Source organism: Tachypleus tridentatus, chromosome 13 (assembly GCF_004210375.1).
Source record: "Tachypleus tridentatus isolate NWPU-2018 chromosome 13, ASM421037v1, whole genome shotgun sequence".
NCBI classification, from domain to species: domain Eukaryota; kingdom Metazoa; phylum Arthropoda; class Merostomata; order Xiphosura; family Limulidae; genus Tachypleus; species Tachypleus tridentatus.
The window spans coordinates 5775022-5797152 of record NC_134837.1 but is presented as its reverse complement, the minus strand read 5'-3'; the positions used below and the strand labels follow the sequence as shown (position 1 = coordinate 5797152).

Sequence of the window (22131 nt, the reverse complement as noted above, 5' to 3'; positions counted from 1 at the left end):
TGAAGCCAATCCATATAGATGATCAGAAGAGGGCCAAGGGGTTGGAAAGGAGTGCAATGAATAAACATACAGGAATGGGAATCACAGAAGGAATTAGTGTATGCCAAGTAACAGAAGAGAGGGACACAATCAGGGACAGAACAGTGTGAAATGGAAGGAAGGGAGTAGGTGTGAAGGGAAATTACCCTCCCAGGCAGCAAATATTTTGGGCAGAAAAGAACAATGGGCAAAAAGGACCACATGAAAACTATGAAATAATATGTGGTAGACATCATTAGTGAACATATCAATGATGTTTGTACACCAGCAGGAGGAGGAAAAGGGGCTTCAAATAGAGGCTGATAAAGGTTCAAATGGATTAACAGTAAGGGCAAGAAGGACATATAGGTTCCAATCTGAGAGAGACAGGGTAAAGAGGACAGGTGATGCAGAAAGAATGAAGCATATGGACAAGACAGGTGAAAGGAAGCTACATGCATATCATTTAAAATGAAGCATGGTTCACAATGCAATGCAGTAGCCTGTGACAGAGAATAACCATGATGTATGGGCCAACCACAGTATATGTACCACATCTGTTGATACATAGCTAGGAATGACTAGGGGAATGGGAAATAAAGGATGCCACATAACAGAAAAGGCCTGCCTACCAGACCAGAGACTAGAGAAAAGTCATTCACGAAGACAGAATGAAAATGAATGGATGACATGTCAAGCTGGGTCTGACAAAAAACGTTGGAGGAAAGAGGAAGTGGAAGAGAAGGTAACACCAGCAGTCAGTGCAAGAGTGAAAACCACATCAAAAGATGGCCAAAATGGAGCTACCAAAAGAATCAAGATATCTGTATAATGAAAATGATAAGGGGAAGCTTAAGAATAGGAGAGAAGACACATAAGTATAGACCCATCCATCTTGACTATGAGTATCCATTGATCCAGCCAAAAAATGTACAACAGGAGACCCAATTCAGGGGAGATGAGTGGCAAAGACATTCAGATCTGGAACATCTCAATTGGCAAAAAGCCCGTGAAACATCATTAGTGGGCCTAGTGGACTACTCTGTAGAGAGAATCGTGTTTGGATGCGATAAGTGATGCAAATGAGAATCAGGACATCCAGAATATAACAAGCCAACAAACTAAATAGGATTGCTGTGAAACCAATAAAGGAGGTCCAATATCATATAGTAGAAGTCTTTAAGACCAAGTGCATCCATGTGTGAAGAGCCAAAACCAAATAAATGGTGAGTGCCTCCAACAGATTGATATGGAGAGAGGACTCAATAAGCAATGACTGCCCCAAAACATCCAGAACATTCAAAGAGGCACCTCAAACAGAATAAGAAGCATTTGTAAGGAAGAAGGAAAAGTGATAGGGGCATCCATGGGATTCTAAATGAGGCTCCACTTGCCTGATGAAACTCTCTTAAGGTGACTAAACGAAACAAGAACTTCCAGAAAAGCCCATGTCCCTAAAAGAGAGAGAGCCTCTGACACAATGAGAGGAGGAGGAAAGGATGCAGACTATAAGATCCATATCCCTCGACTGAAGGAGAGAAGGCACGAGTAATAATATATACACCAATGGGCAAAATAATGTCTAGATACATGGAAGATGGAAATGTATAAATATGCATCTGAAACGTCAACCTTTGTCATCAACAAACTCAAGGTGAAAACCCCATGAAGGTATAAGCTTAACTCTGTGTTCTAGATGAATTGTGGAACAAAGTGGAAAGAAAAGACTTCCTCTAATGCATTTATATACAAGCTGGATTTGGGGTTTTACTTTTCTTACTTATTAAGAACATTTTTTTTGTTGAATTAATTTGTAAATACATATGATTTTTAGTTCTCTCAACAAAAGTCAACTGTTAAATTTTTCATTTGAAAATAATTTTAAGCATGGTTGGAAAGGACCATTATTTATTACTAGTCTTAGGTTTTAAAAAGGTTTTAATTCATCAAAATATCTAAATTTTACTTAAAGAGTTAAACAAGATCTCTCTTAAGCTTCCAACTAAATTTACCCAAAACATTACTCAAGCATTTTTATTCTGAAAACAATATGTATCAGGTATCATTTCTTACTGTAATACAGCATTAGCTGCTTCTGAATGTATTCATGAAAAAAATATTACTTAATGAATTTGACAACAATATGAGGTCTTGATAAGGTTCATTACATATTCTAACAGAACTTAGTAACTTGCATGTCCACAGTCATGTTTATTAGGTTCATTGCATATTCTAACAGAACTTAGTAACTTGCATGTCCACAGTCATGTTTATAAGGTTCATTACATATTCTAACAGAACTTAGTAACATGCATGTCCACAGTCATGTTTATTAGGTTCATTACATATTCTAACAGAAATTAATAACTTGCATGTCCACAGTCATGTTTATTAGGTTCATTGCATATTCTAACAGAACTTAGTAACTTGCACGTCCACAGTCATGTTTATTCGGTTCTTTACATATCCTAACAGAACTTAGTAACTTGCATGTCCACAGTCATGTTTATAAGGTTCATTACATATCTTAACAGAACTTACTAACTTGCATGTCCACAGTCATGTTTATTAGGTTCATTACATATTCTAACAGAACTTAGTAACTTGCATGTCCACAGTCATGTTTATAAGGTTCATTACATATTCTAATAGAACTTAGTAACTTGCATGTCCACAGTCATGTTTATTAGGTTAATTACATATTCTAACAGAACTTAGTAACTTGCATGTCCACAGTCATGTTTATTAGGTTCATTACATATTCTAACAGAACTTATTAACTTGCATGTCCACAGTCATGTTTATAAGGTTCATTACATATTCTAACAGAACTTAGTAACTTGGATGTCCACAGTCATGTTTATACGGTTCCTTACATATTCTAACAGAACTTAGTAACTTACATGTCCACAGTCATGTTTATTAGGTTCATTACATATTCTAACAGAACTTATTAACTTGCATGTCCACAGTCATGTTTACAAGGTTCATTACATATTCTAACAGAAATAAGTAACTTGCATGTCCACAGTCATGTTTATACGGTTCATTACATATTCTAACAGAAGTCAGTAACTTGCATGTCCACAGTCATGTTTATAAGGTTGATTACATATCTTAACAGAACTTAGTAACTTGCATGTCCACAGTCATGTTTATAAGGTTGATTACATATCTTAACAGAACTTAGTAACATGCATGTCCACAGTCATGTTTATAAGGTTCATTACATATTGTAACAGAACTTAGTAACTTGCATGTCCACAGTCATGTTTATAAGGTTGATTACATATTCTAACAGAACTTAGTAACTTGCATGTCCACAGTCATGTTTATTAGGTTCATTACATATTCTAACAGAACTTAGTAACTTGCATGTCCACAGTCATGTTTATGAGGTTCATTAGATATTCTAACAGAACTTAGTAACTTGCATATCCACAGTCATGTTTATTAGGTTAATTACATATTCTAACAGAACTTAGTAACTTGCATGTCCACAGTCATGTTTATTAGGTTCATTGCATATTCTAACAGAAATTAGTAACTTGCATGTCCACAGTCATGTTTATTAGGTTCATTGCATATTCTAACAGAACTTAGTAACTTGCATGTCCACAGTCATGTTTATTAGGTTCATTGCATATTCTAACAAAATTTAGTAACTTGCATGTCCACAGTCATGTTTATTAGGTTCATTGCATATTCTAACAAAATTTAGTAACTTGCATGTCCACAGTCATGTTTATTAGGTTCATTGCATATTCTAACAAAATTTAGTAACTTGCATGTCCACAGTGATGTTTATTAGGTTCATTGCATATTCTAACAGAAATTAGTAACTTGCATGTCCACAGTCATGTTTATTAGGTTCATTGCATATTCTAACAAAAATTAGTAACTTGCATGTCCACAGTCATGTTTATTAGGTTCATTGCATATTCTAACAGAACTTAGTAACTTGCATGTCCACAGTCATGTTTATTAGGTTCATTGCATATTCTAACAGAACTTAGTAACTAGCATGTCCACAGTCATGTTTATTAAGTTCATTACATATTCTAACACAATTTAGTAACTTGCATGTCCAGAGTCATGTTTATTAAGTTCATTACATATTCTAACAGAACTTAGTAACTTGCATGTCCACAGTCATGTTTATTAGGTTCATTACATATTCTAACAGAACTTAGTAACTTGCACGTCCACAGTCATGTTTATAAGGTTCATTATATATTCTAACAGAACTTAGTAACTTGCATGTCCACAGTCATGTTTATTAAGTTCATTACATATTCTAACACAATTTAGTAACTTGCATGTCCAGAGTCATGTTTATTAAGTTCATTACATATTCTAACAGAACTTAGTAACTTGCATGTCCACAGTCATGTTTATTAGGTTCATTACATATTCTAACAGAACTTAGTAACTTGCATGTCCACAGTCATGTTTATAAGGTTCATTACATATTCTAACAGAACTTAGTAACTTGCATGTCCACAGTGATGTTTATAAGGTTCTTTACATATTCTAACAGAACTTAGTAACTTGCATGTCCACAGTAATGTTTATTAAGTTCATTACATATTCTAACAGAACTTAGTAACTTGCATGTCCACAGTCATGTTTATTAAGTTCATTACATATTCTAACAGAACTTAGTAACTTGCATGTCCACAGTCATGTTTATTAAATTCATTACATATTCTAACAGAACTTAGTAACTTGCATGTCCACAGTCATGTTTATTAGGTTCATTACATATTCTAACAGAACTTAGTAACTTGCATGTCCACAGTCATGTTTATAAGGTTCATTACATATTCTAACAGAACTTAGTAACTTGCATGTCCACAGTCATGTTTATTAGGTTCATTGCATATTCTAACAGAACTTAGTAACTTGCATGTCCACAGTCATGTTTATAAGGTTCATTACATATCCTAACAGAACTTAGTAACTTGCATGTCCACAGTCATGTTTATAAGGTTCATTACATATTCTAACAGAACTTAGTAACTTGCATGTCCACAGTCATGTTTATTAGGTTCATTACATATTCTAATAGAACTTAGTAACTTGCATGTCCACAGTCATGTTTATTAGGTTCATTACATATCCTAACAGAACTTAGTAACTTGCATGTCCACAGTCATGTTTATAAGGTTCATTACATATCCTAACAGAACTTAGTAACTTGCATGTCCACAGTCATGTTTATAAGGTTCATTACATATTCTAACACAATTTAGTAACTTGCATGTCCAGAGTCATGTTTATTAAGTTCATTACATATTCTAACAGAACTTAGTAACTTGCATGTCCACAGTCATGTTTATTAGGTTCATTACATATTCTAACAGAACTTAGTAACTTGCATGTCCACAGTGATGTTTATAAGGTTCTTTACATATTCTAACAGAACTTAGTAACTTGCATGTCCACAGTCATGTTTATAAGGTTCATTACATATTCTAACAGAACTTAGTAACTTGCATGTCCACAGTCATGTGTATAAGGTTCATTACATATTTTAACAGAACTTAGTAACTTGCATGTCCACAGTCATGTTTATTAGGTTCTTTACATATTCTAACAGAACTTAGTAACTTGCATGTCCACAGTCATGTTTATTAGGTTCATTACATATTCTAACAGAACTTAGTAACTTGCATGTCCACAGTCATGTTTACTAGGTTCATTACATATTCTAACAGAACTTAGTAACTTGCATGTCCACAGTCATGTTTATAAGGTTCATTACATATTCTAACAGAACTTAGTAACTTGCATGTCCACAGTGATGTTTATAAGGTTCTTTACATATTCTAACAGAACTTAGTAACTTGCATGTCCACAGTAATGTTTATTAAGTTCATTACATATTCTAACAGAACTTAGTAACTTGCATGTCCACAGTCATGTTTATTAAGTTCATTACATATTCTAACAGAACTTAGTAACTTGCATGTCCACAGTCATGTTTATTAAGTTCATTACATATTCTAACAGAACTTAGTAACTTGCATGTCCACAGTCATGTTTATTAGGTTCATTACATATTCTAACAGAACTTAGTAACTTGCACGTCCAGTCATGTTTATAAGGTTCATTACATATTCTAACAGAACTTAGTAACTTGCATGTCCACAGTCATGTTTATAAGGTTCATTACATATTCTAACAGAACTTAGTAACTTTGTCCACAGTCATGTTTATTAGGTTCATTACATATTCTAACAGAACTTAGTAACTTGCATGTCCACAGTCATGTTTATTAGGTTAATTACATATTCTAACAGAACTTAGTAACTTGCATGTCCAGTCATGTTTATTAGGTTTATTACATATTCTAACAGAACTTAGTAACTTGCATGTCCACAGTCATGTTTATTAGGTTTATTACATATTCTAACAGAACTTAGTAACTTGCATGTCCACAGTCATGTTTATTAGGTTCATTACATATTCTAACAGAACTTAGTAACTTGCATGTCCACAGTCATGTTTATTAGGTTCATTGCATATTCTAACAGAACTTAGTAACTTGCATGTCCACAGTCATGTTTATTAGGTTCATTCCATATTCTAACAGAACTTAGTAACTTGCATGTCCACAGTCATGTTTATTAGGTTCATTGCATATTCTAACTGAACTTAGTAACTTGCATGTCCACAGTAATGTTTATTAAGTTCATTACATATTCTAACAGAACTTAGTAACTTGCATGTCCACAGTCATGTTTATTAAGTTCATTACATATTCTAACAGAACTTAGTAACTTGCATGTCCACAGTCATGTTTATTAAATTCATTACATATTCTAACAGAACTTAGTAACTTGCATGGCCACAGTCATGTTTATTAGGTTCTTTACATATTCTAACAGAACTTAGTAACTTGCATGTCCACAGTCATGTTTATTTTTGTAGTCTGTAATATTCTTATATAGAATTGCATATAGATAAGTCACAATCAAAACAGCTGGAAGAATGAATGCTTAGATCAAGCTGACTATTCAATGATGTTTGAAGACCAAACCATTATAGTGGAGGAATTTATATGTGGTGGAAAACAAACCAATTAAACAGAAGATAGCAAAATGGCCACTCTACATTATTATGAGAAGGCTGGAATAATAACACATGAAGGTCATCTTCCACTAATTTTGAAGTTCAAGGCCAATGTTCCAAAATGTTACAATCTTAAGGTACAGGCCTACACAGTGGTCAATATTAAACTGGTGAAGACAACTAAAGTTTGAAAGTATTACACAAGTTTTGAACAGTATAATTTGTAGGAATAAAATTATGATAGCCTTGGCGAGCACACCCTTCTTTCTTTTAAAGAGATCACTGACCTACTTACTTAATTAAGGTTTAACATTACTATATATATCTTAACTTTTTACATTTCAAACTTCTTTGAAAATAGCTTTAAAAAGTTTGTTTTTTATTTCACTCTTTGCTACCCTTATACTTATGTATTAATGAAACTAATATTTTTATGATCTGTTACTACATTTCTGAACAAAAATATAATCAGTGAATGTTTTATATCTGGATTTATAGACAAGGTATGTCAATGAAATTACAGTAATGAACATAAATGTTTTCTGTAGTGGTAGAGATCAGCACAAACACCATTTCCAATGCCATTTCAAGAGCACTGATTGCAATACATGATAACTTGCCAATAAATTTGGGCAGATAACTAAGAATATGCTGTGAAATAGATTGCTCATCTTAACTTGAACAAATATGTTTTTTAAACATAGAAAACACCACAGTTACCTTGGGAAAATCATGGAACAGGTTAATTAACCAAACAATGACCTTAAGACATGAAACAGTATGGCAAAAGTCTTGAAAATCATTAATACATAAGACTACACTATTGCATAGTTATACTAAATAAAATACAATAATACAGTATTTTCATAATAAAACTTCTCCTTTCAATGTTAGAATAAGAAAAATCCCATTTTAGTGAAAAATCTAGTTCAAAAATAATCAGTCTAACAGAATTAAAACCATACTAAAATTTTGGAAAACTCAAATCAAAGATTCATGTCAGGATAAGCTCAAAATCATAAATAATAAAATAACTAGAACAAAGAAACTTTAGTTATCAAATATTACACAAAAATCTAAATTTAACAACAAGATAAACATTTTCTTAGGTCACTTAAATAGAATAATAATAATAGCAGTTCAAAAAACAATGATAGTGAGAAACATAGAATAATAGCAATCAAAATAAATGAAACATTATTTTAATACAAACAGCTTACAAATCAACATATATTACAGCAAGATCAAAGACTTAATAATAAATATTCATTTTGTACAAGTACTCATTATGTAAGTTGAGGTCAAAGAAAACAAGTGATATGAAATCAACTCATGAATATGAAACTAAAAACATTAAACAGTTCAAAGTAATTATAAAACAAGTAAATTTTCTAAAAATCATTGGTCAAAATTAATATACTGGATATTAAATAAATAATGCTTAATTAAATACAAATTAATTAAAAGTTCAAACATAATATTGCTTTACAAAAAATAAGATTGATTACAATTTTTTCAATCAGAAAAACTGAATATATGGTAACAAAAGACAGTATAATGAAACAAAAGTGTAAGTCAGTCCAGAAAAACTGATAAAATTATTATAGACCTAATACACTCTAAAACATAGTTTAAACAGATTGGACAAAATGAACAATGAGCTTTTCTGGAACTTAAATTAAATAGCTCTTAGAAATAACAGAATTAAATAAATAATACAATAATATAAGTAAATTATTGTGAACTTCACATGGGAAGTTGTTGGTTAGGAAGATGTGGTCAATGATAACAGAGGATGGTTGGGCAGTATGTCATATATCATTGCTTTATATCATGCCTGTCTTTTAGTGGAAGTGATGAAGATGGAAGCTAACAAAGCCAGACATGCATTCACTCAAGAAAAAAAGAAATCATTCATCAATCACTGGTTACTGCCAGTCATAAAAGCCAAGAGTCAAGTATGTAGCATAATAGTATGTGAAAAACTCACTGGTGCTGTAGCCAAACAAAACCTGTTGCTGGTATTACAATCCATCAGATGCAATAATACTGGCTCATTCCCTGCTACAATTAGCTCAGCATTTCAAGATAAATCCATTGTGAAAACTACAAAACATTGACATGAATACAGTTATCGCCTTAGCTACATGTCACAACAGATCAGCTGTCGCATCAAGCAGAACACTTTACTGTAGATTCCTAGAATACTACAACATGAAGACAGTTGTAATATCACATACTATACAGATTAGTTACATAAACTACCACTCCAACTTTCCTCCTGGGTTCTAAAGGTATAACACAATGTCAGTTACTCTCCCAACAGTGAGGATGATGACAATTGCAAGATCTTGTACAAGATGAGTTAGCAACATAAACAGCCGTACCAGATTCCTTCTTGGCACTGAAGGCAAAAAATGACTCCAGCTGATCTCCCTTTATTCCCTGCAGTAAAGGCATGAATTAATGTTGATTTTGTGGTCTTAAAGCTGTGCTATATATCACAGCTTATTAGCTTGTGGATGGAAACTTTTGTAACATGTTTCTCCCAATTATTTTAGCTAGAGATAAAGACCAGTACTGTAGGTATACCACTCTTTAGTCAAAATAAAAGTGGCCAATCTGCACAGTAAAGGCTTATAATGTATCTTACTAACTAGAGAGAGTAAACATATAAATATAATTACAAAGTAAAAGGCAAATTTAGACATCTTAGTCACATGAATAACAGTGTAATTTTAATTTCAAATACTAAACACAGTACATTTGAGCTTTGGAATTTACACTTAGTACATTTCAGCCTTAAAATATTTGCAAAATGCTAGCTAAGAATATTACATCTACACAAATTTAAACAACATGATAATAATTAATACATTTTAAGCTTTAAGCCTTACAATTCCCAGCTGCCTTGACAACAGTTGTCAAGATGACAGTTTAGAATAAAAAATATTAATGATAATTTTATTTAAGATTTAACATCAACAGAATTTGTACTTAAGTGCATAAATATATATGCTTTTAGATGTGTGTAAAGTGTTTACATGAATATACTTCTCTACAGATTGAAAATAAATATTTAAAAATTACACTTTCTTGAGTAATGCATTTAAGTTAATAAGTACTGAAGAAAACTTTTAAAAATAATACATATATCACCACCAGCTAAGGCATCATAAACAGACTCAAATACCAATTTCAAGTTCACATAAACTTAGTTATTTTCAGATTATACAATGAAATATAATCTGCTAAGCAGAGAAGAGAGAACAAAACAGGTTAATTATGACATATGAATCTAACATTCAATAACTGCATCTCATCACTGATGACAAACTTTAATACATGTATATAGTTTAACTTGTAAGTCACCCAACAAGTTTATACTGTGTGAAAAGTCTGGGTACCAAGTTATAGCTGCCTGTTGTGCTTCAGTCTTTAAACCTGACTTGACAGAAGATGCAACTCTAGACTGGGTTAAAATAATGTAACATGCACCTTCTTCAGCTACTTGTACAAACAGCTGTGCTTCAGTCTTTAAACCTGACTTGACAGAAGATGCAACTCTAGACTGGGTTAAAATAATGTAACATGCACCTTCTTCAGCTACTTGTACAAACAGGTGTGCTTCAGTCTTTAAACCTGACTTGACAGAAGATGCAACTCTAGACTGGGTTAAAATAATGTAACATGCACCTTCTTCAGCTACTTGTACAAACAGTTGTGCTTCAGTCTTTAAACCTGACTTGACAGAAGATGCAACTCTAGACTGGGTTAAAATAATGTAACATGCACCTTCTTCAGCTACTTGTACAAACAGTTGTGCTTCAGTCTTTAAACCTGACTTGACAGAAGATGCAACTCTAGACTGGGTTAAAATAATGTAACATGCACCTTCTTCAGCTACTTGTACAAACAGGTGTGCTTCAGTCTTTAAACCTGACTTGACAGAAGATGCAACTCTAGACTGGGTTAAAATAATGTAACATGCACCTTCTTCAGCTACTTGTACAAACAGGTGTGCTTCTTCCAGTTACATTTTATGAACTCCTAAGATATTAATACATAGCCTTATATAAACTTTAACTCTTACAGTCTGTGTATCCTTCCCAGTACATAGCAAATATTGCAGTATTGCAGTCATGTCCAAAATGAGTTGGGTTGGTTCACTTTTGGTCCTGTTGATGTTTAATTACGACTTTGTCAAGGGTGAAATGTCCTGATAATAGTGCAATTAATATCAAACCAACCAATGGAGAAATAGTAAACTCCTAATATAAGAGGTAATACTGACCTGGGCTACTTTATTTTTGACCGGCCTGGCCTTATTTTCCCTTATTTTACTTGATCTGTCTAAATTCCAGGTTGACGAACCAAAATTATATGTGACTTACTCTGTTGTATTATTAAGTACAAACAGTGACTTACTCTGTGGTATTATTAAGTACAAACAGTGACTTACTCTGTGGTTTTATTAAGTACAAACAGTGACTTACTCTGTGGTTTTATTAAGTACAAACAGTGACTTACTCTGTGGTTTTATTAAGTACAAACAGTGACTTACTCTGTGGTTTTATTAAGTACAAACAGTGACTTACTCTGGTATTATTAAGTACAAACAGTGACTTACTCTGTGGTATTATTAAGTACAAACAGTGACTTACTGTGCGGTATTATTAAGTACAAACAGTGACTTACTGTGCGGTATTATTAAGTACAAACAGTGACTTACTGTGCGGTATTATTAAGTACAAACAGTGACTTACTGTGCGGTATTATTAAGTACAAACAGTGACTTACTGTGCGGTATTATTAAGTACAAACAGTGACTTACTGTGCGGTATTATTAAGTACAAACAGTGACTTACTGTGCGGTATTATTAAGTACAAACAGTGACTTACTCAGCGGTATTATTAAGTACAAACAGTGACTTACTCTGCGGTATTATTAAGTACAAACAGTGACTTACTGTGCGGTATTATTAAGTACAAACAGTGACTTACTGTGCAGTATTATTAAGTACAAACAGTGACTTACTGTGCGGTATTATTAAGTACAAACAGTGACTTACTCTGCGGTATTATTAAGTACAAACAGTGACTTACTGTGCGGTATTATTAAGTACAAACAGTGATTTACTGTGCGGTATTATTAAGTACAAACAGTGACTTACTCTGTGGTATTATTAAATACAAACAGTGACTTACTCTGTGGTATTATTAAGTACAAACAGTGACTTACTCTGTGGTATTATTAAGTACAAACAGTGACTTACTCTGCGGTATTATTAAGTACAAACAGTGACTTACTCTGCGGTATTATTAAGTACAAACAGTGGCTTACTCTGTGGTATTATTAAGTACAAACAGTGACTTACTGTGCGGTATTATTAAGTACAAACAGTGACTTACTGTGCGGTATTATTAAGTACAAACAGTGACTTACTCTGTGGTATTATTAAGTACAAACAGTGACTTACTGTGCGGTATTATTAAGTACAAACAGTGACTTACTGTGCGGTATTATTAAGTACAAACAGTGACTTACTCTGCGGTATTATTAAGTACAAACAGTGACTTACTGTGCGGTATTATTAAGTACAAACAGTGACTTACTGTGCGGTATTATTAAGTACAAACAGTGACTTACTGTGCGGTATTATTAAGTACAAACAGTGACTTACTGTGCGGTATTATTAAGTACAAACAGTGACTTACTGTGCAGTATTATTAAGTACAAACAGTGACTTACTCTGCGGTATTATTAAGTACAAACAGTGACTTACTCTGCGGTATTATTAAGTACAAACAGTGACTTACTGTGCGGTATTATTAAGTACAAACAGTGACTTACTGTGCGGTATTATTAAGTACAAACAGTGACTTACTCTGTGGTATTATTAAATACAAACAGTGACTTACTCTGTGGTATTATTAAGTACAAACAGTGACTTACTCTGTGGTATTATTAAGTACAAACAGTGACTTACTCTGCGGTATTATTAAGTACAAACAGTGACTTACTCTGTGGTATTATTAAGTACAAACAGTGACTTACTCTGCGGTATTATTAAGTACAAACAGTGACTTACTGTGCGGTATTATTAAGTACAAACAGTGACTTACTGTGCGGTATTATTAAGTACAAACAGTGACTTACTGCATGCGGTATTATTAAGTACAAACAGTGACTTACTGTGCGGTATTATTAAGTACAAACAGTGACTTACTGTGCGGTATTATTAAGTACAAACAGTGACTTACTGTGCGGTATTATTAAGTACAAACAGTGACTTACTGTGCGGTATTATTAAGTACAAACAGTGACTTAATGTGCGGTATTATTAAGTAGAAACAGTGACTTAATGTGCGGTATTATTAAGTACAAACAGTGACTTACTGTGCAATATTATTAAGTACAAACAGTGACTTACTGTGTGGTATTATTAAGTACAAACAGTGACTTACTGTGCAGTATTATTAAGTACAAACAGTGACTTACTGTGCGGTATTATTAAGTACAAACAGTGACTTACTGTGCGGTATTATTAAGTACAAACAGTGACTTACTCTGTGGTATTATTAAGTACAAACAACCACAATAACTAGAAAAATGCTAATTTGAATGAGTCCTTGATGTCTGAAAGATAGTCTTAATTGTTAAAGTGTAGGAGTTGAAGCACACTGCAGATGAATTTTAAGATTTAAAAACAAAGACAGATTAAGTGGTGCAATGGGGAAGAAAACAAAAAGGTTTTAGTCACAGTTGAGCTAGAAATAATAATGTTTATTTAACTATTTTTTATCATTTAACCCAACTGTAGATGAAACAGATTTTACTGGATGAACACCAATGGTCTATTAACCAGAAAGACATACAGCTACAGAGATTTAAACATACATCCAGTCATGGGTAATTTTATCCGTCAACACATTAAAATCACCCTTCACTCATTTCCAGTCCAACAATAAAATAAAACATGGGCATGATAGAAGATTGGTGTCCTATGGAGAAATGTTACAATCTCAAGGTACAGGTTTACCTTGGTCAAATCTAAACTGATACAGATCACAAAATATTACACTCATACAGATCACTAAATCACAAAATATTACATAAAAATTTGAATATTGTAGGAATAAAAATAACAGAAAGGCTAGGAGTTTTCTAAAGAAACAACTTATGACTAGAAAATTAAAAATATTAATTATTTAACAAAAATAGAAGAAATTACAATGGTCAGTTTAATGGCCTTAATATAGAAAAAATTGTTATAAAAGAAACAGAGAAGTACTTGGAAGTTAATAACTGCTTTTTAAAAAATATTCCCAGCAATATTTTAGAATTATTCATTCTTGATGCAGTTAATTCTTAGAAATGATAGAAGACAAAGTGTATATGATGTGAAAAACTATTCAACTTTATTTGAATGGATCTATTATAAATGTTTCACAGTATGCCTCACTAGTAATAGTTAAATAATTCAAGAGCATAAAGCACAGAAAAAAGAATCATATGCATGAGTAGCATATTTCATGTTTCTTACAAAATGAAATACAAGGATTGTGGTCAATGATAATGTTTTTCAAAATTGCCAACTACAACGAGCACAATGCCTCAAGTTCTGTCTAGACCCAATAATATTTTCTAAGTTCATGGACAAATGTTGTTTGGAGATAAAAATAAGGTCCATAAAATTTCAAAAAATTATTATTAAGCTAATAAGGTTCATTCAGTTTTCCATACTAAACCTTACCAAATGGTATGTTGGTAATTAATAATGTAAAACTTGTCATTATATTACAACAAGCAGACTTTCATATAGAAAATAAATACTCTTTACATAATTTAGAAAAACAAGATATCTGATACCTGAAACCATCAGTACATAATGAATCTCTATAATTACAAAAATAAGACAAACTCTGACCTATTTTAAAATACTGCAGTACATCATGAAATTATTTATATGTAGAAAGATAAAACTGTAAACATTCTAAAACCTTTTTACCAAATTATTACACAGTGTGGAATGCAACTTTACGATCATAAAAAATGGAAGAGCTAATGCGACCTCCAAGTTAAGATCTTCACACCAGACAAACATTACTGTCCTTATAAGGTTCATCTAACTATTCTACATGCAAGACAGCTTGAAAATAATATCCACACCTACATTTACTTCAGCAGTTTTGCACTATTCCAAATGACTGGAAGATGGTGAAAGTAATCATTAAAAAAATAACAAATCTCATTATGAAAGTGACAAACCAAATATAAGAAACACTGAATTTGCTTTGAAAAATATTAAAATGACAGATTAATCACAATATGCAGCACAATTCCTATATATTAAAGTTTGAAAATATAAGCAAAAAATTAATATAATGAGACTCCTTTACAATTAAAACAAATATTCAATAAAGTGTAATAATACAAAAATAATGGTATACAAGTCATATCTGTCACAAAAGAAAAATAAAAGATTTTTTTTAGATCCACTTATTGTAACTGTGTTGTAATCCTTTATTACTATCATAGGAACTTATAGTTCATTTAAAAATTTTGTTTCTAATACAGTTACATTATTCAGTCATCAACTGCTGTTATTAAAATTTGTTCTAGTGTTTATGAAACATCATGATATAACCAAATTTCAGTACTGCGAGTACCTCTTAAATGATGAGTAATAATACATAGTGTAATAATACATAGTGTAATAATAATACATAGTGTAATAATAATACATAGTGTAATAATACACAGTGTAATAATAATACATAGTGTAATATCTGTTAATTCCTAAAAAAAAATAAGACAAATACATTGTAAGCTGGCTAATTACAACCATTTGCAACACAGAAGTATATTATTAAAAGAAAACTGAAAGGACAAATGACATTTCAACACAGAAAATAACTAGTGTGGTTCCTGATAAGTCAATGGTTGCTGCTCTCAGCAGTAATGGAAAAACTTACACCAAGCAACTTTTATAACAAAAGTACACAATGTTATGAGTATTTCTGAAATAAGTTTAAGAAACAACACATTTCTACACCAGCCTCAGATGGTGCAGGAATTCTGACATAAGATTCACACAAAAATAATCAAATTACACTCACCATAATTTATTACAATTGCATTAAAGTTATAAATCATTTTATCTTTTTTTATCTGTAGATATATTTATGTGTTACATTGTTTTAAGTGTATAAAACTTTATAATGTTTTGGGTTTAGGTAAAAGCGAAGCAAAAAATTGAGAACTGAAGTCTGTCTTCTGGACTAACAACAACCAAACTTTAAGTAAACTGTGTAACAACATCTGGGCTGATCAACATATAGTAGTATGATGAGTCATATTAAGTGGCTCAGTACTACTGACCTAGTCATTCTCGTTATGAAGTATGACTATGACTCGGGCTGTATCAGGAGCATGACCAGTTAGATTATCATGGCTATACACGTGTCACTCATACAGTCACATTCTACTACAATCACTAGTAACATTAAAAAATTCAAACTCTAGTCAATAACTACTTTTAAACTTAAAGTGTTTTTTTTCACTTATCTGAAGTTATCAACCACGAATGTAAATTGAGTTGGAAAAAGATGCTCGACTGATTTAAGTGTAAATTTTGGGCTAAGTCGTGCTATTACATTCATTTGTCATGAATCATACTTCAAAATAATAATGGTATTCCTAGTACTGGTAATAGTTAATTTCATTATCACTTACGGCGTCTTACTGCGATCCTCTAGTCCTAAACATGCTAGATTCCTATTTATTATAAATCACGATGAGTGATTTACAAACTTAGCCTATTACAAAATATAATTAGCTTATGAGTACGAGTGTGAATCATCCAGAATTAATAATTTGTAATTCAGTGGAGTGATTCCGATATACGCCTAAATAATACTAATAGTAAATATTTCCAACTTAAGAGTAAAAATTTGGAAAAAAAAATAATATTTTCCCAAAATATTACATACCGTTTTTTATTACTAATGATGATATTTAAGTACAGAACCTCTAGCACGAATAAACGTTATTATTAATATAAAACATACGTTACATTCAATGAACAATATTCTGATACAACTCAACGTAACTATTAGTAGCAATAATACATCGGATAATTGCGTAGACTAGGTAGCGCAACGAACTGACTTTACTTACCATCTTATGCGAGCCGTTCTTAAATATTTAATATATATATATTTTTTTGCTTAACAGTTTTCTAACTTACTCAGTCAAAAAATTACTTCTTTCTCCTTCTTTAGGTTATTATTCTTCTGAGGAAATAGCAACAATGAACAGTTAAGGGAATATCGTTAATATTGCACATGTTAGAATATTATGTTACTTTGCACGATATTTTATGCCAAATCAACAGAACTGGCACAAGTACAACAATAAATATCTAGAGAGATAAAATAAAAGTATAGACTATGGATTCAATGGCCAGTGAATAATCTTCCTCCACCAGAAGTTAGTTTTCCAATGGATTGCCGTTATCACTGTGAGTGTCAATACCTTAACGAGAGTTAATATTCTACAATCTACAGAGATTAAAGTGAAGTTTCAAGCAATAACATCTAATTATGTGTGTGTGTGTGAGAGAGAGAGCGAGAGAAAGAGGGTAAAAAAAGAAGAAAAAACAGCAGAGAATATGACCTTGGTATAATCATAGCGAATTACGGTCCTCATATCGTTATTGCTAATTTCTCCATATTTTGCACTACTAGTTAGTTATAAGCCCATTCCAGTCTTGAAGTACTGGTTTAAAGTTGTAAAGTTAATTTTTAGGAACAACTATGATCTACAAACATGAATAAACTTGAAATACTGTATGAGTTAAACTTTGTAATTACACAGTTTCTCTAAGTACTGATAGCTTCAAATATTAATGATTAATTGCATACAATCAAATTATATTGATATTTTCCGAAATAGAGAACAGACGCCAAAGAGAATTTGCTATGATTAAGCTGCTCACATCTTTGAAAGTCAAATAACATAAAAGCCTTCAGGTAAGTTTACAGAAATCTCTATTTTTTAATGATTTAATATAATTAAACAAGAAAATAATACAATGAATTTATAAGTAGGAAACATTTGACAATAGTTTATGCCAGAGAAAAGTCGGTTCTTTGGGATAAATATTCTGCTTTAGTTTTTGGAAATAAAACCATTGAATCATTTATCACCGTTTTCAACATGTGTTAAAAGTGTGCTGTTTTTATAAAACTCATTGCATTTTGTAAAAGCAGCATTCGTTTCACGTTTAGCTCTTCCCTTAGAGCCCTTAGAGCTGAACCCGGCATGGCCAGATGGATAAGGTACTCGACTCGTAATCCCCATCACACCGAACATGCTCGTCCTTTCAGCCGTGAGAGCGTTATAATGTGATGCTCAGTCCCACTATTCGTTGGTAAAAGAGTAGCCCAAGAGTTGGCGGTGGGTGCTGATGACTAGCTGCTTTCACTCTAGTCTTACACTGCAAAATTAGGGATGGCTAGCGCAGATAGCCCTCGTGTATCTTTGCATGAAGTTCAAAACAAACCAAAACCAAACCTTAGAGCTACTGCAGACTATTACAAGGAGATTTAGATTATTTGATGTGTTGGACCAATACGTGGTAGACGATGTTTAACAATCCAAAATGTAAAGAGATGCATGTAAGTTTTCACAGTTCAAATTATTGTTACAGTTTAATGGGAATACATTAAATATTGTCATTGAAGGCAAATATCTTGGTGTTGTGGTTGAGAAATTACCTAAGTTATCTAAATAGTGTCTTGCATTCTCTCGTGTATCTGAATGTGACCAAATAAGGTTTGGTTTGTTTTGAATTTCGTCTCTAATTTAGCAGTGTAAGACTAGAGGGAAGGCAGCTAGTCATCACCACCCACCGCCAACTCTTGAGCTATCCTTTTATCAACGAATAGTGGGACTGAGCATCACATTATAACGCCCCCACAGCTGAAAGGGTGAGCATGTTTGATGTGACGGGATTCGAACTCGCGACCTAAGAAGGTCGAAACGTTGTTGTGTAATTTATTTTAAATAAAGTTTTAATATCCATGTCAGCCGTCAAGAGAATACATTTTTACTTCAAGTGAGTTTCTCATCATTATGAATGAACAGTGTCTTGTAGATAGAATTAGGGCTAATAGGATTCGGGGTAGAATCTACAGAATTATTAAATATAAGATAAGGGCTGTTATTGTTTCACGGTATAGATCATTTGTAAGGCTTCATTTAGAGTACTATATATAGTTTTGGAATCCCTTGATGAAGAAGGACATTGGATTGTTGGAGAAGGTTCAGAGAAGAGCCACTAAGATGGTAACTCGAATGGTGGGATTGTCCTACGAAGAAAGGCAAGAAATCTCTAAATTCTTTTAGGGTAAAATTGTCAGAGAGGGATTCATTGATGTTACACAGATTATTAAGGGTATTAATAATATAAATCCAGCAACGTTTTGTGTGTGTGTTCAGCAATGAAAACAATAAACTAAGGGGCATTAATTAACATTTTAGGAATAGCGTAGGAATCGTCTGCTGCTTAGACAGTATTTCTTTTAAAACAAGATGGTTGTCTTTTGGAATTAGCTGCCTTCAAGGATGATGGGGCAGAAAATTTAACTGAGTTCAAGGAAGGATCGGATGAATACATAAATAGTAATGGATGATTATGATTAAGAGCGGAAGTGACATCCTTGATGGGCTAATCCACAATTAGAAATAACATATCATTATCTGGTATATATTATGATGTTTGTTTTTGTAGATTTACATGCATGTGGTTTATGGCATTCTTGTAAAAAGAACATGGTTGTACACCTATGATTTTCTTTTGTTTAAAAATACATGTAAGACTTATACTTGCTTGGTCTTGATTCAATATTATGCTCACCTTGAATGAGGTCAGATTCATTCTAAAAAATAGTAAAGTGACTTATTTGAGTTATGGAGGGGTATTTCTCTTGAATATATATATCATCTGAAAAAATCATCGACAGTAATCTGAAGATTGTACGATTTTACTTTAGAACCATAATCTGAGTTTAAAGTATGGTGTCGCAATGATTTTTGTCTTGCTTTTTATCTCGTATGAACGTTATTTCTATCAGGTGTCTGCTTTAGCTATCAGTTGTAGCCGAGTGTAATGCAAAACTCATGCAGTATATTGTGAGTTGTGTAAAAATAAGGATTATTGTTTTATTCAACCACTTCTTTTTTTCTTTGCAAGATTTTACAGAGCCAAGTGTGCTGTGGATACTGATTAAAATCAGTGTACTTGAATATAATTTGATAAAATTCATTAAGTTGTCAGTCCCTCAACTTGGTGATCTTCTCAGACACATCATTAGAGATATAATGTGTATATATATATAAACACACCATTAGAGATATAATGTATATATATATATATATAAACACACCATTAGAGATATAATGTGTGTATATATATATAAACACACCATTAGAGATATAATGTGTGTATATATATAAACAAACCATTAGAGATATAATGTATATATATATATATAGAAACACACCATTAGAGATATAATGTGTGTATATATATATAAACACACCATTAGAGATATAATGTGTACATATATATAGAAACACACCATTAGAGATATAATGTGTGTATATATATAAACAAACCATTAGAGATAAAATGTTTGTGTATATATAAACACACCATTAGAGATAAAATGTTTGTATATATATAAACAAACCATTAGAGATAAAATGTTTGTATATATATAAACAAACCATTAGAGACATAATGTTTGTGTATATATAAACACACCATTAGAGATAAAATGTTTGTATATATATAAACAAACCATTAGAGACATAATGTTTGTATATATATAAACACACCATTAGAGACATAATGTTTGTATATATATAAACAAACCATTAGAGATATACATTTTAAATTGTTGTTGCCTATGTGTTTCGTTTCGACAAGAAGAGTTACTCACATAAACAACATCACTTCTTTTTACTTTGGCTGCACGTGAGACCAGGCCAAAATTTAGTTATTAAATACATTTTGTTTCGAAAAGAATATTTGTGATTTCATTCTTGATGTCCTAAATAAAATAAATAGTTGTTTTTTATGTCAGATGCTTGGATGAAATGCTTATACAATTACACTCAATGTTTGGCTATATTTGAATAGTTTTTGATCACGCAACTTGAAATATTTCAAAAGTACAGATGTTTCTGAATATTTTCTTAACACAATGAAGTTACAATCCACGAAAATTCCAAGAGCGCACTTAATTTAGATATAAGAAGGAAAACCTTCATAGCATAACTGAGTAGTTGCTCTCGTTTGTGCTGAATTTGTACAAAGGAAAGCCAGATGTTGACGTAATGAATTTCTGTAGTCAGAAAAATTATGTGGTGGAACGAATTTTTGCATCATCCAATTTTTCACACTTTTCTACAGAACCACCGTCTATTTTGAGGCTTTAATGAATGTAAGTGCAAAAATGTTTCATGAACGATGCAATACCATTTAATTATTACATTAGCAGCTTATAGACTGTCCAGATGTTGCACCTTACCGAATATCGGTGTAAATGCCTATCTGTTACAACGTGTGTGTTATGCTACCAAGGGCAAAGGTTGCAAGTTAATTCCAAAGGGGAAATAAAACAGTGATTGTTTCTTTGAACAAAGAGGGACTTTTGACAAGGCAGGTTGCCAGAAGAATTGAGTTTAACCAATCTATTGTGAACTGCTGGGTGAAGAGATATAGAGAGACTAACTGTGTGTAGTGATAGAAGGGAAGTGATAGGAAGAAAACTTGCACAGTAGTTGATGGTCGTGTTCATATATGTATGAGAATCGTTGGCTGTCGTTCACAGATCTCAAAAACAATGGCAAGAAACTTCAAGAGCCACTGTTACCACATGCAATCTCCAGTGTTGTATGATCAGCTGGTCTTGCAGCCACTGTTACCACATGCAATCTCCAGTGTTGTCTGCTTAGCTGGT

At 32.3% G+C, this 22131-nt stretch overlaps 1 protein-coding gene across 4 annotated transcripts in view; it reads right to left on the bottom strand.

The window, feature by feature from the left end:
* The window catches only part of LOC143239827 (uncharacterized), a 29258-nt gene extending 11753 nt beyond the window's left edge, over positions 1-17505 (bottom strand). The window contains exons 1-2 of one of the 4 annotated variants that reach the window (XR_013021399.1): positions 17092-17282; positions 6928-9540 (exon numbers count right to left, since the gene is read on the bottom strand). The gene's annotated coding sequence lies outside the window, so the exon portion shown is untranslated. Of the gene's footprint in view, positions 1-6927; positions 9541-16834; positions 17054-17091; positions 17283-17348 lie in introns of those variants that run through there. The other 3 variants (XM_076481376.1, XM_076481373.1, XM_076481374.1) reach the window with 3 other exon arrangements.
* Between the last annotated feature and the right edge of the window lie 4626 nt (positions 17506-22131).